General features: G+C 46.3%; 1 protein-coding gene across 9 annotated transcripts in view; it reads right to left on the reverse strand.

Moving 5' to 3' along the window:
• Positions 1-15,351, reverse strand: part of LOC139264375 (ubiquitin thioesterase otulin-like) — a 138,310-nt gene that overhangs the window by 119,830 nt on the left and 3,129 nt on the right. For 3 of the 9 annotated variants that reach the window (XM_070880723.1, XM_070880733.1, XM_070880728.1), the window contains exon 2: positions 13,696-13,840. The exons of the other annotated variants lie outside the window; for them this stretch is intronic. The gene's annotated coding sequence lies outside the window, so the exon portion shown is untranslated. The remainder of the gene's footprint in view (positions 1-13,695; positions 13,841-15,351) is intronic. 9 annotated transcript variants of the gene reach the window in all.

A 15,351-nucleotide genomic window follows, 5' to 3' on the forward strand; every position in this document is an offset into this window, starting at 1 on the left:
TGTGTTTTCGGATGATGTCGCCAAGAGGCGACATGTAGAAGAGAAATAGGAGGAGACCAAGGTTAGATCCTTGGAAGACACCAGAGGTAACGATGCGGAGGCAGGAAGAGAAGCCGTTGCAGGTGATTCTCTGGCTATGGTTAGATAAGAATGGAACAAGACAAATGCAGTCCCACCCAGCTGTACGACGGTAGAGAAGGAGAGAGTGGTCAACCGTGTCAAAGGTTGCAGACAGGTCAAGAAGGATGAGGAGGGATCGTTTGTATTTGTGACAGTCACAAAGTATGGCATTGTGACTTTGATGAGAGCCATTCTGTACTGTTCAAAAATGGAATTGCGGGAAAGATGGGCACGGAGAGTAAAGGGAGGTTGGAGATGGGTTAGTAGTTTGCAAGGATCAAGGTTTTTTTTTTAAATATAAGAGGTGGGGTGACAGCAGATGTAAGGGAGAGGGGGACAGTACCTGAGAAAAGAGAACGGTTAACAACGTCAGCTAACATGGGAGCCAGAAAAGGAAGTTGGATGGTCAGCAGTTTGGTGGAAATAGGGTCAAGGGAGCAAGAAGTAGGTCTCAGACAGGATGAGCTCGGAAAGGTCAGAGAGATCGGAGAGAAACTGGAGAAAGATGTGAGGTCAGGGCTAGGGCAGGAGGGATCCTTAGAGGAAGTTTGGCCTGGTGAGCTAGGGAAAGGAAGGGATGCAGCAGAGGTGGCCGAATGGATAGTCTCAATCTTAGAGACAAAGTAGTCAACGAGCTCTTCACGCATAGTCGGAGGTGAGGGTGGAGTCTGAGGAGAAGGGTTTAAAAAGGCGGTTTGCAGTGGAGAATAGAAGCCGCAATTTATCTTTACATTCCAGAATGATTCTGGAATAATGAGCGATTTTGACTGACGAGAGCAGGACCCTATAGTGCTTTGTGTGATCCAGCTAAACCAGTTGTCCGCCATATCCATTCAAGTCTGCGTCCCTTGGACTTAAAGGGAGCGAAGATCAGGGCGGTACCAGGGGGAACGGTTTTAACATGGACTAGGGCATCAAAGGTGGTGGTAAGGGTGTAACTGAGCAGATCAGTAGCTGCAGAAATGTCATGGTGAATGGAGGACCAAAGGCTGGACAGTTGAGAGTCCATAAGTGCAGTTGTCAGAGAGTCGAGAGAGCTTTTTTCCCCCCAGGGGCAGACACAGGAGGTAGGATTTGGGGGTGGGGGATGTGGGTGGAGAGCAATATGAGGAAGCGGTCAGAGATGGCCTGATTTGTGATTGACACAATGAGAGTAGCAAGGCCACAAGAGGTGGCAAGGAATATGGGTTGGGGAGTTTACATGGGAGGGAGAGATTAAGGGAGGATAGGAGGCTAGTGAATGCAGAGGAGAGAGTGCATGATGAATTTAGATGGAGGTTGAAATCACCGAGGATGAAAGTCGTTCGGTGCAGAGGGAGGAAAGTAGTGAAGATATATAATCGGTAATAAATTTTTTATGGTACTTGGGTGGGCGGTACAGAACAAGGCTCTTCTCGATCTTTCTTGCTACAATGCTCTCTCACCCCCTCAATAAGCTCCCCGCTAGAGTGGAGCTAATCTACAGAACCAACGGCAAATTGTTCAAACTCCGTCGCCTCCAGTCCCAATCCAAGGTCATCGAATTACAGTATGCAAACGACGCTTGCGTTTGCGCGCACTCGGAGGTCAAACTCAAAACCATCGTCAACGCCTTCACCGAAGCGTACGAGAGCACAGTCCTTACACTAAACATCCGTAAAACAAAAGTCCTTTACCAATCTGCCCCTCGATTATCAAAATCCACGACAAGGCCTTGGACAACATGGACCATTTTCCATACCTTGGTAACTGTCAACAAGGGCAGATGTCAATGACGAAGTCCAACACTGCCTTCAGTGTGCCAGTGCAGCCTTTATTCGCCTGAGGAAGAAAGTGTTTGAAGACCAGGACCGCAAACCCAGCACCAAGCTCAATGTCTAGAGCAGTAGCGATACCAGATATGCTTCAGAGTCATGGACTATGTGCAGCAGGCACCTCAAAGCACTGAAATAGTACCACCAACGCTACCTCTGCAAGATCCTGCAAATTCATTGGCAGGATCGGCGCACCAATGTCAGTGTTCTTGCTCAGGCCAACACCCTCAGCATCGAAGCACTGACCATGCTCGATCTGCTCTGATGGACAGGCCACGTCGTCTGCACGCCCAATACTAGACTCCCAAAACAAGCGCTCTACTCAGAGCTCCAACACGGCAAGAGAGTCCTAGGTGGGTAGAGGAAACGCTTTAAAAGACACCCTCAAAGCCTCCTTGAGAAAGTGCAACATCTCCACCGACATCTGGGAATCCCCAAAACCACTCAAAGTGGAGAAGTATCTGGGAAGGTGCCGAGCACCTAGAGTCTCTTTGTCGGGAGCATGCGGAAGCCAGGCATAAACAGCAGAAGGAACGTAGACAATCCAAGCACCCTACCCACCTATTCCTTCAACCACCACCTGCCTCACCTGTGACAGAGATTGTAGATACCACATTGGTCTCATCAGTCACCAGAGAACTCATTAGTGTGGAAGCAAGTCATCCTCGACTCCGAGGGATTGCTGAAGAAGAGAACAAGAATTTTAAATAAGAGGCAAGAGGGGTGGAATAGGGAGAGATGCTCAAAAGGAGGAAAACAGCACGAGAGGGTACCCAATGGCACAACTTAAAACAGCTAGCCCAAACAGCACCAATTGACCTGGGAGGATAAGAAGTAAAAAGATGCAAAGTGTGATGTCACAGGAGAGCAGGAAAGTGATTGGTTGGTCAGTTTCTCTCTCTTTTCTTGGGCATTGGTTTAAATTAAGAGCTGGGATTATAAACGAAACGTTCAAAACTTAATTAAGTAAATACATTAGAGATGGCAGAGATGTGTTTCTGCTGTTGCATGTGGGAGCTGGTTGACCCCATTGAAGTCCATGGCGATCACATCTGCATTAAGCGTCTGCAGCTCGAGGAACTTCGGCTCAGTGTTGATGAGCTGGAGTCCGAGCTATGGACACTGCGACACATCAGGGAGGGGGAAGAGTTACCTGGATACTGTGTTCCAGGAGGCAGTCACACCCCTTAGATTAATTAATTCAAATTTGGTCCGTGGTCAGGGACAGGAGGGTGTGACTATGAGCGAGGCAGGTATGGAGATCTAGGAGGTAGTGATGGAGGAGCCTCAGCCCTTGCCCAACAGGTACGAGATTCTTGCTCCCTGTTGGGATAGGGGCAGGACTGCAGGGAGGATGAGCAAACTGACCACAGCACCGTGGTACATGGGCCATTCAAATGGGGGGGGGGGGGGTGGGTGCGGGTGGGGAAGAGGCAGTAAAAAGGAACGTTGTAGTAGTAGGGGACAATATTAGGGGGATAGATACTGTGCTCTGCAGCCGAGAGCGTGAGTCCCGAAGGCTGTCTTGCCTGCCCAGTGCTAGGGGTTAAGAACATCTCAGGAGGCTGGAGATGAACTTGGAGTGGGAGGGGGAAGATCCGGTGGTCATGGTCAATGTAGGTACTAATGACATAGATAGGACAAAGAAAGAGGTTCTGCTGAAGGAGTATGAACAGCTATGGGCTAAATTAAAAAGCAGAACTACAAAAAGTAATAATCTCTGGAGATGTTCTTAACCCTGGCACCAGGCAGGCAACACAGCCTTTGGGACTCACGCTCTCGGCTGCAGAGAACAGTATCTATCCCCCTAATGATACTGTCCCCTACCACTACAACGTTCCTTTTTACTGCACCCCCCACCCCACCTGAATGGCCCGTGTACCACAAGCAAATTTGCATAGGGTAAAGAAGATGAGGCGTGACTCAAAAATTGGAGTGGGAGAAATGGGTTTCAATTCAAAGGGCACTGGCACCAGTACTGGTGTACAAGGGAGCTGTTCCATTGGGACAGACTTCACTTGAACCAGGCTGGGGCCAAAGTCGAATAACTAGGGCTGTAGATAGGGCTTTAAACTAAATAGTTAGCGCGTGGGGGGGATCCAATGAGCGGAAATGTAAAAAGAGAAAGAAAAAGGCAAAAGTGCAGGGTAATGACAGGAAGGGCAGAACATATACACATAAGACAAAAGTAAAAGCTCTATATCTGAACAAACGCAGAATTCGTAACAAGATAGATAAGTTGATGGCACAAGTAGAAATTAATGGGTATGATCTGATTGCCGTTATAGATGTGGTTGCAAAGTGACCAAAGATGGGGACTGAATATTCAGGGGTATATATCATTTTGTAAGGATAGGCAGAAAGGAAAAGAAGGTGGGTAGCTCTGTTAATAAGAGATGAGATCAGTGCAGTAGTGAGAAATGATATTGGCTCAGAAGATCAAGATGTAGAATCAGTTTGGATGGAGACAAGAAATAATAAGGGTAGGAAGCCACTGGTGGGAGTGGTCTGCAGACCCCGAAACAGTAGTGACACTGTAGGAAAGAATATAAAATCAAGAAGAAAGAGAGGCTTCTAAGAAAGGTATGGCAATAACCATGGCCGATTTTAATCTTCATATAGATTGGACAAATCAAATTGGCAAAGGTAGCCTGGAGGAGGAGCTCAGTGTATTCAAGATGGTTTCTTGGAACAATATGTGGTGGAACCAATCAGGGAGCAGACCATTTTAGATCTGGTAATGTGTAATGAGTCAGGATTAATTCATGATCTCGTATTGAAGGATCCTCTTGGGAATAATGATCATAGCATAGTGGAATTTCAAAATCAGTTTGAGGGCGAGAAAGCTAGTTCTCTAATGTCCTGAACTTAAATAAAAAGGTATGAAGACAGAGCTGGTTAAAATGGACTGGGAAAATATATTAAAGATTTGAGATATTTCATAACTCTCAAAGATATATTCCAGTGAGAAAGAAAGACTGAAGGATGAACCATCCGTGGCGAACTAAGTAAGTAAAGGATGGTATCAAATTGAAAACAATGGCATACAATGTTGCAAAGAACAGTGGAAGGCCAGAGGATTGGGAAATGTTTAGAAACCAGCAAAGGACGACTAAAAAAAAATGATAAAGAGTGAGTAGATAGTTTATGAGAGTTAACTAGCAAGAAATATAAAAACAGACAGTAACAGTTTCTACACGTATATAAAAAGGAAGTGAGTAGCTAAAGTAAACATTGCTCCCTTAGAGGATGAGACTGGGGAATCAATAATGGGAAACAGAGAAATGGCAGAGACTTTGAACAAATATTTTGTATTGTCCTTCATGGTGGACAACACTAAAAGCATCCCAATAATTGATAATCAAGGGGCTATAAAACAAACAATCACTAGAAAAACTAATGGGACTAAATGTGGACAAGTCCCCTGGATCTGATGGCTTGCATCCTATGGTCATGAGAAAAATGGCTGCAGAGATAGTGGATGTATTGATTGTAATCTACCAAAATTCCCTGGATTCTAGAGAGGTCCCAGCAGACTGGAAAACCACAAAGGTAACGCCCCTATTTAAGAATGGAGGGAGACAAAAAGCAGGAAACTACAGACCAGTCAGCCTAACATTTGTCATTCGGAAAATGCTGGAGTCCATCGTTAAGGAAGTAATAGCAGGACATTTAGACAATCATAATGCAGTCAAGCAGAGTCAGCATGGTTTTATGAAAGGGAAATCATGTGTGACAAATTTGATCAAGTTCTTTGAGGATGTAACGAGCAGGGTGGATAAAGGGGAACCAGTAGATGTCGTGTATTTGAATTTCCAGAAAACATTCGATAAGGTGCCACATAAAAGGTTACTACACAAGATAAGAGCTCACAGGGTTGGGGGTAATATTAGTGTGGATAGAGGATTGGCTAATAGAAAGCAGAGTTGGGATTAAATGAGTCATTTTCAGGTTGGCAAACTGTAACTAGTGGGGTGCCACAGGGATCAGTGCTGGGACCTCAACTATTTGCAATTTATATTAATGACTTGGATGATGGGGATGAGTGTAACCAAATTTGCTGATACAAAGCTATGTGGGAAAGCAAAGAATCTACAAAGGGATATAGATAGGCTAAGTGAGTGGGCAAAAATCTGGCAGATGGAGTATAATGTGGGAAAATGTGTGGTTATCCACTTTGGTAGGAAAAATAAAAAAGCTAATTATTATTTAAATGGGGAGAAATTACAAAATGTGGTGGTACAGAGGGATCTGGGGGGTCCTTGCACATGAAACACATGCAGGTACAGAAAGCAATTAGGAAGGCAAATGGAACGTTGGCCTTTATTGCAAGGAGGATGGAGTATAAAACTAGAGAAGTCCTGCTGCAACTGTACAGGGCGTTGCTGTGTACAGTTCTGGTCTCCTTATTTAAGGAAGGATATACTTGCACTGGAGGCAGTTCATGAGGTTGATTCCAGAGATGAAGGGGTTGTCATATGAAGAAAGGTTAAGCAGGTTGGGCCTATACTCATTGGAGTTTAGAAGAATGAGAAGTGATCTTATTGAAACATACAAGATTCTGAGGAGGCTTGACAGGATAGATGCAGAGAGGATGTTTCGCCTCGTGGGGGAATCTAGAACTAGGGCATAGTTTCAGAGTAAAGGTTCGCCTATTTAAAATGGAAATGAGGAGGAATTTTTTCTCCGAGGGTTGTTATCTTTGAAATTTTCTACCTCAAAGAGCTGTGGAGGCTGGGTCATTGAATGTATTTAAGGTGGAGATAAACAGATTTGTGAAAGATAAGGGAGTCAAGGGTTATGGGGAGCAGGCGGGGAAGTGGAGTTGAGGCCAGGATCAGATCAGCCATGATCTTATTGAATGGCGGAGGAAGCTCGAGGGGCCAAATGGCCTACTCCTGTTTCTTATTGTTCTTACTGAGTAGGGGGACAGACCATTGTGTGATTTGCTGATGAGAGCCACACTGCCACCACGGCAGTCTGAGCGGGGAAAGTGGTGGAACTTTAGTCAGAAGATTGAGAAGTGAAAAGTTCCTGGGCTGGCAAAAGACAAGTCTCACTTGACACCAAAAACTCCATTCTAACCACCAATTTAAATTCACAACAATACAAGATACTTGGTGTTACAGTCATGCAAATCACTTTGGAACATAGGCCATTTAGCTCCTCGAACCTATTCTACCATTCAATTAGAGCATAAGCACCAAGCTTTTATTTTTTATTAAATTAATCTACAATGTAATATTCAACAATTGACTATCAAGGGGTGGAATACCACAAAGTAATTCACCTGTTACTAGCAAGTGCAGCTACTTACTTACAAGTATTTATCTAGCACCTTTAACATAGTAAAACATGCCAAGGCGCTTCATTCACAACAGTGTTGCAATACAATAAATGTGACACCGAACCAGACCAGGAGAAATTAGGGTAGATGACCAAAAGCTTGGTCAGGAGGTAGATTTTAAGGGCGTCTTAAAAAAGAGAAAAAAGGAGGTAGAGAGGCTGAGAAGTTTAGGCAGGGAATTCCAGAGCTTAGGACCTAGGCAACAGAAGACACATTAACCAATTGATGAGCGATTATAATCAGGGGGTGCTTAGGAGGGCAGAATTAGAGGAACGCAGATATCTCGGAAGAGTGCATAGAATCATAGAAATTTACAGCACGGAAGGAGACCATTTCGGCCCATCGTCCTTCATATCCACTTTATCCAAGATCCTCATAATTTTAAACACATGAATAAGGTCTCCTCTGTACCAAAGAAAACAAACCTATCCAATCTATCCTCACAGCTAAAATTCTCCAGTCCAGGCACCATCCTCATAAATTTTCTCTGTACGCCCTCTAGTGCAAAGATAGGTTGAGCCTATATATATTGGAGTTCAGAAGAATGTGATCTTATCGAAACATATAAGATAATGAGGGGGCTCGACAAGGTGGATACAGAGAGGATATTTCCACTCATAGGGGAAACTAAAACTAGGACATTGGGCCCAAGTTTGCCCCCTCTGCTAGAACAGCACACCTCCATGAGGTGCACGGACTTTGCAGTACACAAACGGCGCCGTTGGTTCCAGGCCTGTGGCACAGCGCATTGGAATGCATGATGGGCGGAGCTGCAGCCCTGTGCCGAAAAGAGTGCCGGCAGCTGCGCGTGTGCGCAGTAGTTCCTGGCCCCTGGCCGAAAGGACGACACGATGTTCGCCGCCCCTATCCTGGGCAGAGTGGCCTAAGGGCTACAAGAGACAGGTTGGTTGGGGGGGGGGGGGGGGGGGGGGGGGGGGGGGGGAGAAAAAAAAGGAGAGAGAAGAGAGAAGAGAGAAGAGAGAAGAGAGAGAAGAGAGAAGAGAGAAGAGAGAGGAGAGAGGAGAGAGGAGAAGAGAGAAAAGTTTTGATCCAGCAAAAGGGGCCGGGAGGGGGGGGGGGGAGGGGGAGAAGGGGGGAAGAGAGAAAGAAGAATCTTCAGAGATTTTCCAGTACTTTAATATCTAGTTATCTTTTGTTTAAAAAAAAAACTCAGCAACTACACCCTGTCCAGTTTCGCTGCTTGGGATTTTTTTTTTTAAAACTAGCATTCCTATCATAACAATCATTTGGAGGCTACCTGTGCTGATCTCTTAACTCACCGCAGGGTTTTGCAGAATGTACAAAAGTGGCCACTTACTCTGGCCTAACTTAGTTTGGAGTAAGTTTTCGCTGGCTAAACTTGCTGGTCAAAACAGGTGTTAGTGGCTGGTAATGCCCCCTTTTGAAAAAAACCAAAAAAACCTAACTAACTCACATACACTGGAGCAACTTAAATGGGGAGAATTGCGATTTTTAAGTTACTCCCCAAAAAAAAATCTAGTTGCTCCAAAAAAAGGGAACTCATGGGGAAATTTGGCTAGTCTCAGAATAAGGGGCCGCCCATTTAAAACGGAGATGAGGAGGAATTTTTTCCCTCTGAGGGTTGTAACTCTATGGAATTCTCTGTCCCAGAGAACTGTGGAGGCTGGGTCATCGAATATATTTAAGGCGGAGACAGACAGATTTTTGAGCGATAAGGGAATAAAGGGTCATGGGAAACGGGCAGGGAAGTGGGGCCGAGTCGATGATCACATCAGCCATGATATTAAATAGTGGAGCAGGCTTGAGGAGCCAAATGGCCTAGTTCAGCTCCCATTTCTTATGCTCTTATGTAAGCACAACCTCCCTGCTCTTGTATTCTATGCCCCCGCTAATAAAGGTAAGTATTCCGTATGCCTTCTTAACCACCTTATCTACCTGTCCTGCTACCGTCAGGGATCTGTGGACATGCACTCCAAGGTCCCTTTGTTCCTCTATACTTCTTAGTGTCCTACCATTTAATGTGTATTCCCTTGCCCCTCTCCAAATGCATTACCTCACACTTAACCGGAGTGAATTCCATTTGCTGCTGTTCTACCCATATGACCAGTTAATTGATATCTTCCTGCAGTCTACAGCTTTCTTCTTCATTATGTGTCCATACCGACCCTGGCGTTGAAGTCGTCGAGGATGATCAGTTTGTTGTCCGTAGGGACGCAGGACAGGGATTGTTCGAGGCTGGAGTAAAATCCCTCTTTGGCCTCATCTGTTGATTGTTGAGGGGTGGAGCATGGCAGCGAGGAAAATGGAGAAGAGGGTTGGCGCGATGATGCAGCCCTACTTGACCCTGGTCTGGACATGGATTGGGTTTGTGGTAGATTTGTTGATCAGGATCACAGCTTGCATGTCGTCGTGGAGCAGGTGGAGTATGGCAACAAACTTTTGGGGACAGCCGAAATGGAGGACGCCGCTCCATAGTCCCTCACGGTTAACAGTTTCAAAGAAGGTCACGTACAAGGGTTGGTGCTGTTCCCTGCATTTCTCTTGGTTGTCGTGCCATAAAGATAATGTCCGTTGTACCCCGCAATGGACGGAATCTGCACCGTGACTTCGGGAGGAGCTCCTCAGCCACAGAGAGGAGGTTGAGGATGATTCTAGCCATGACCTTCCCAGTGGCTGATAACGGAGATTCCTCTGTGGTGGCCGCAATCGGACTGGTCCCCTTTTTTAAAGATGGTCACGATTACCGCATCTCTGAGATCTCCCGGCATGTTCTCTCCTGCTTCCAGATGAGAGATGAGGTCATGAATTTGTCCCAATAGTGCCTCCCCACCATACTTTAATGACTCAGTGAGGATTCCATCCGCTCCAAATACCTTATTCTTGAGCTGACGGATGGCATTTTCTACCTCGTGCAGGGTTTTGTGGAGATGGTGGCGGGTAGCAGGCTACGGGATGGAGTCGAGGACACTCGTGTCAAAGGCAGAGTCTCGGTTAAGGAGATCTTCGAAGCGCTCCTTCCAGTGGGCCCCAAGTCATCAAGAACACCGAGGAGGTGTCTCCCCCTTCTTGGCCAGCAGTGGGGTGGGGCCTTGGGTCATAGGTGGACTTGCCTGCGGTGAAGAATCCTCGCACATCATGGCTGTTGGCCAGCTGCTAAATCTCCTGTGCTTTCTCCACCCAACTATTCTTTAGGTCACGGGTATTTGTTGGACCTCGGCCTTAAGCCGTCTGTAAAGCTGCTTTGCCTATCCAGAGTTGGGTTGTTGTTTTAGCTTCAACAATGCCCTGTGCTTGCGATTTATTCGCTCTTGGACCTCCTGGTCATGCTCATCAAACCAGTCTTGGTGTTTCCTGGTTGAGTGACCGAGCGTCTCTTCGTTTGCACTGGTTATGGTAGCCTGGAGGGCAGACCAAGCACTGTGGACATTCTGCGTCTCAGGGTCGCTAAGTTAGCAGTGAGGCGCTGGCTGTATAAGGCTCTCTTAGCTGGGTCTCAACAAGTTCCCGGCTGGATTGGAACTAAACTATAGAACCAGTGGGAACCTGTTCAACCTTCGTCGCCTCCAGGCCAGATCAAAGACTGTCCCATCCTCTGTCGTCGAGCTACAGTACCCGGACGACGCTTGCGTTTGCGCACAGGTGCTGAACTCCAAGTCATAGTCAACATCTTCACCGAGGCGTACAAAAACATGGGCTTTACACAAAACATCCTCCACCAACCTGACCCTGCCATATAGCACTGCCCCCCAATCAAGATCCACGGCGTGGCTCTGGACAATGTGGACCACTTTCCATACCTCAGGAGCCTATTATCAGCAAGGGCAGACATAGACGATGAGGGTTCACCACCACCAGTGCGCCAGCGCAGCCTTCGGCTGCCTGAGGAAGAAAATTTTCGAAGATCAGGCCCTCAAATCTAGCACCAGCTTATGGTCTACAGGGCTGTAGTGATACCCGCCCTCCTGTATGGCTTAGAGATGTGGGCCATATACAGCATACACCTCAAATCGCTGGAGAAATACCAAGGATGTCTCCACAAGATACTGCAAATCCCCTGGGAGGACAGATGCACCAACGTTAGTGTTCTCGATCAGGCTAACATCCCCAGCATCGAAGCACTGACCACACTCAACCAGTTCCATTGGGCAGGCCACATTGTTCGCATGCCTGACAAGACTCCCAAAGCAAGTGCTCTACTCGGAACTCCGACACAGCAAGTGAACCCCAGGTGGGCAGAGGAACGTTTCAAGAACAACCTCAATGTCTCCTTGATAAAATGCAACATCCCCACCGACACCTGGGAGTCCCTGGCCAAAGACTGCCTTAAGTGGAGGAAGAGCATCCGGGAGAGCGCTGTGCACCTAGAGTCTTGTCGCCGAGAGCATGCAGAAAACAAATGCGGCAAACCAGACTCCCCATCCACCTTTTCCTTCAACGAGGAGGACTGCTAATGTCGTACCCTTCTTTAAGAAGGGAGAAAGGGATAGACTGAATAATTATAGGCGTGTCAGCCTAACCTCAGCAGTGGGAAAATTATTGGACAGTCAGCACAGATTTGTTAAGGGAAGATAGTGTTTGACTAACCTGATTATCTCCTCAAAAAATTCAACCAAGAGGGTTGATGAGGGTAGTGGATACGATGTAGTATATATGGACTTTAGCAAGGTCCCACATGGTAGACTGGTCATGAAGGTTAAAGCCCATGGGATCCAGGACAAAGTGGCAAGTTGGATCCAAAATTGGCTTGGAGGTAGGAAGCAAAGGGTAATGATTGATGGATGTTTTTGTGACTGGAAGGACGTTTCCAGTGGGGTTCCGCAGAGCACAGTACTGGGTCCCTAGCTTTTTGTGGTATATCTCAACGATTTAGATTTGAATATAGGAAGTATGATTAAGAAGTTTGCAGACGACATTAAAATTGGCTGTGTGGTTGATAATGACGAGAAAAGTCATGGGCTGCAGGAGGATATCAATGTACTGGTCAGGTGGGCAGAGCAGTGGCAAATGGAATTTAATTCAGAGAAAAAAGTGTATGGTGATGCACTTTGGGAGGGCCAATAAGGAAAAGGTAGGCCACTTAATAGTCTAGATGAACAAAGGGACATCGGAGTGCTTGTCCACCGATCCCTGAAAGTAGCAGGCCAGGTGGATAAGGCATAAGAAGGCATACGGAATGCTTGCCTTTACTGGCCGAGACATAGAATATAAGAGCAGGGAAGTTATGCTTAAATTGTATAATATTTTGGTTAGGTCACAGCTGAAGTACTGCATGCAGTTCTGGTCGCCGTATTATAGGAAGGATATGATTGCACTAGAGGGTGCAGAGGAGATTTACTCGGATGCTATCTGGAATGGAGAATCTTAATTATGAGGACAGATTGGATAGGCTGGGTTTGTTCTCACTGGAACAGGAGGTTGAGAGGAGACCTCATTGAGGTGTACAAAATATTGAGGGGCCTAGACATAGTGGATAATAAGGGTCTATTTCCATTTGTGGAGGGATCTATTACGAGGGGGCATAGTTTTAAGGTGGTTGGTGGAAGGTTTAGAGGGGATTTGAGGGGGGGGGGGGGGGCTTCTTAACACAGAGGGTTGTGGGGATCTGGAACTCGCTGCCTGGAAGAGTGGTGGATGCAGAAACCCTCACCACTTTTAAGAGATGGGCACTTAAAGTGCCGTAACCTGCAGGGTTACGGGCCTAGAGCTGGTAACTGGAATTAGACTGAATGACCTTTTGTTGGACGGCGCAGATATAATGGCAAGTACTGCAGGAAATAGAATAAGGCCAGGGTGATCTCCTGGACTAGTTTTGATCGCCTGGATGGGTCGGAGAGGAATGTTCCCAGATCGTTTCTCCCCAAATTGGCCTGGGTTTTTAATCTGTTTTTTGCCTCTCCCAGGAGATCACATGGTTTCAGTTGGGATGGAGTGTAGAATGTTTCAGTATAAAGGGTGTCGCAGTTGTGTGAAGCGGACTGTTTGGGCTGGGTGTTCTTTGCCTTTCCGTCATGGTTCATAGGTTTATATGCAACCTTTAGGGCTGCTGACCAAGGACTATGCGGCTCTTTGTCGGCCGGCGTGGACACGATGGGCTGAAATAGCCTCCTTCTGCGCTGTAAATTTCAATGTTTCTATGACTGTCTGTCCCACCTGTGACAGAGACTGTAATTCCCATATTGGACTGTTCGGTCACCCAAGAACTCACTTTGAGCAGAAGCAAGTCTTCCTCGATTTTGAAGGGCTGCCTATGATGATAGAAGGGCATATATAAAGTGGATTGGAAGGACCTATTTCCCTTTGCAGAGAAGTCAATAATCAGGGGACATAGAATTAAGGTAGAAGGATCAGAGGGGAGTTGAGGAGAACTTTTTCAACTGGAGGGTGGTGGGGGTCTGGAACAGACTGCCTGAAAGGATGGTAGAGACAGAAACCCTTATTACATTTGAAAAGTACCTGGATATGCACTTGAAGTGCTGTAACCTGCAAGGCTACGGACCAAGAGTTGGAAAGTGGGATTAGGCTGGATAGCTCATTTTCGGCCAGCACACACAATGGATCGAATGGCCTCCTACTGTGTCGTAAATTTCTATGCCAGTGTCTGCAGGTTGCAAGAGAAGGCACCTCATTTCAATATACATTCTGGGCAAAGACTCATACATCCCAGGCTACCTCAATCAGGTTAGTCAGACACAATTTGCCTTTAACAAATCCGAGCTGGCTGTCCCTTATTAATCCACCTGAACCACAGGAGCAGATTTAATGCCTCATCCCAAAAACAAATAGACTGGATATGTTGGTGGAAGGAAAACACTTAATAAACCAAATGGGTTGTTCTGTTAAGTTTTGTGATTGCACCAGACATTAGCAGTAACTTTGTTTCGATCACTTGTTGTTAGGAGGTGGTGAGAAACTAGAGGAGTTAAGGTGCACTCTGTGCAAACATAAACCTGTACAAGACTCATGCCTTTAGTACCCTCAATTATCTCTTAGGTCATTGCATTGCAATGCACCCACAACCACTTTCTATAGGAGCAAAAACACTTGTAGAACTGCAGCCTAATTTAAGATTAAAAATTGCTTCCCTTCCCCTCAGTATTGTTCAGTTTTAATCAGATACTCATCAATCATTCAGATCAACATTTCCAGTTCAGGACCATCTTCTTGGGTTACACATCCAGAGCCACATTTGTCTGCATTAAACCACATGAATAGAAACGTGAAGCATTAAAAAAATGGTTCGCCTGAAGAATGGCCCTGGTATAAAATTAACAGCCCAGATACAACGATTTAACAATGATGGCGCAGGTACAAACATTCACAAAAGGTACAGTCTGGTCCTTTAATGAACAGACAACTTAAAAACAGTTCACAAATCGAGGTCCAGCATAAATAATTAACGGTCTGGGTGGAAAATATTTTTGAATTTGAAGCTTTTTAAAAAAAAAGTTGTGCATTGATTTTAGGTTAGTCGGTGTAAATTCTTGCACCAATGCAGCCCTGGCATAAAATCAACCCGAAACAATACATATTAACTCTGCAAATAGACCACAAAGAAGATTAAAACAGGCTTCTCTCATATCTGCAGCAGATGGGCAACATAAAAATAAAGTTCTCCTAAAGAGTTCCACCAAGGCATTCAGGGGACAGAATTGTCTTGTGCACCCAAATAGGGGAGGTACCCTTCCGGGCCGGAACTTTTAGCACCTGGCGTGGAGGTCCCACGCCCACCGCCGAATTGGGCTTACCGCCACTTACAGGAAGTGAAGCGCAATCTCCCACACTCCACTTTCTTAGGGGACGGTAACCAGGGTGTTACTGGGAGGGGAATCGAGCGCTATGTGGATATCACAGAGTGCTGACACACTTCAACACCCCTCCACTTCGCTTAAAAAGGGGAGGGCCGCTGCACATTCTGCACGGCCTCCACTGGGCCAGCAGCCTGGCACCCAAGGAGTGCTGGGCTGCACAAATGGCGTTCGAAACTCGCTAAGGTCATCCTCGTCGAGCCAGCCCGAGAGTCAGCCAACAAAAAAAGATGGTGGCCCAGGCGCTGGCGCCCTCCCCTTTAAGTACCGCCCCAAGAACGGAGGTCAAAGCCAGCTTCGTGAG

This window comes from Pristiophorus japonicus, chromosome 5 (assembly GCF_044704955.1).
Source record: "Pristiophorus japonicus isolate sPriJap1 chromosome 5, sPriJap1.hap1, whole genome shotgun sequence".
In the NCBI taxonomy this organism is placed as follows: Eukaryota; Metazoa; Chordata; class Chondrichthyes; family Pristiophoridae; genus Pristiophorus; species Pristiophorus japonicus.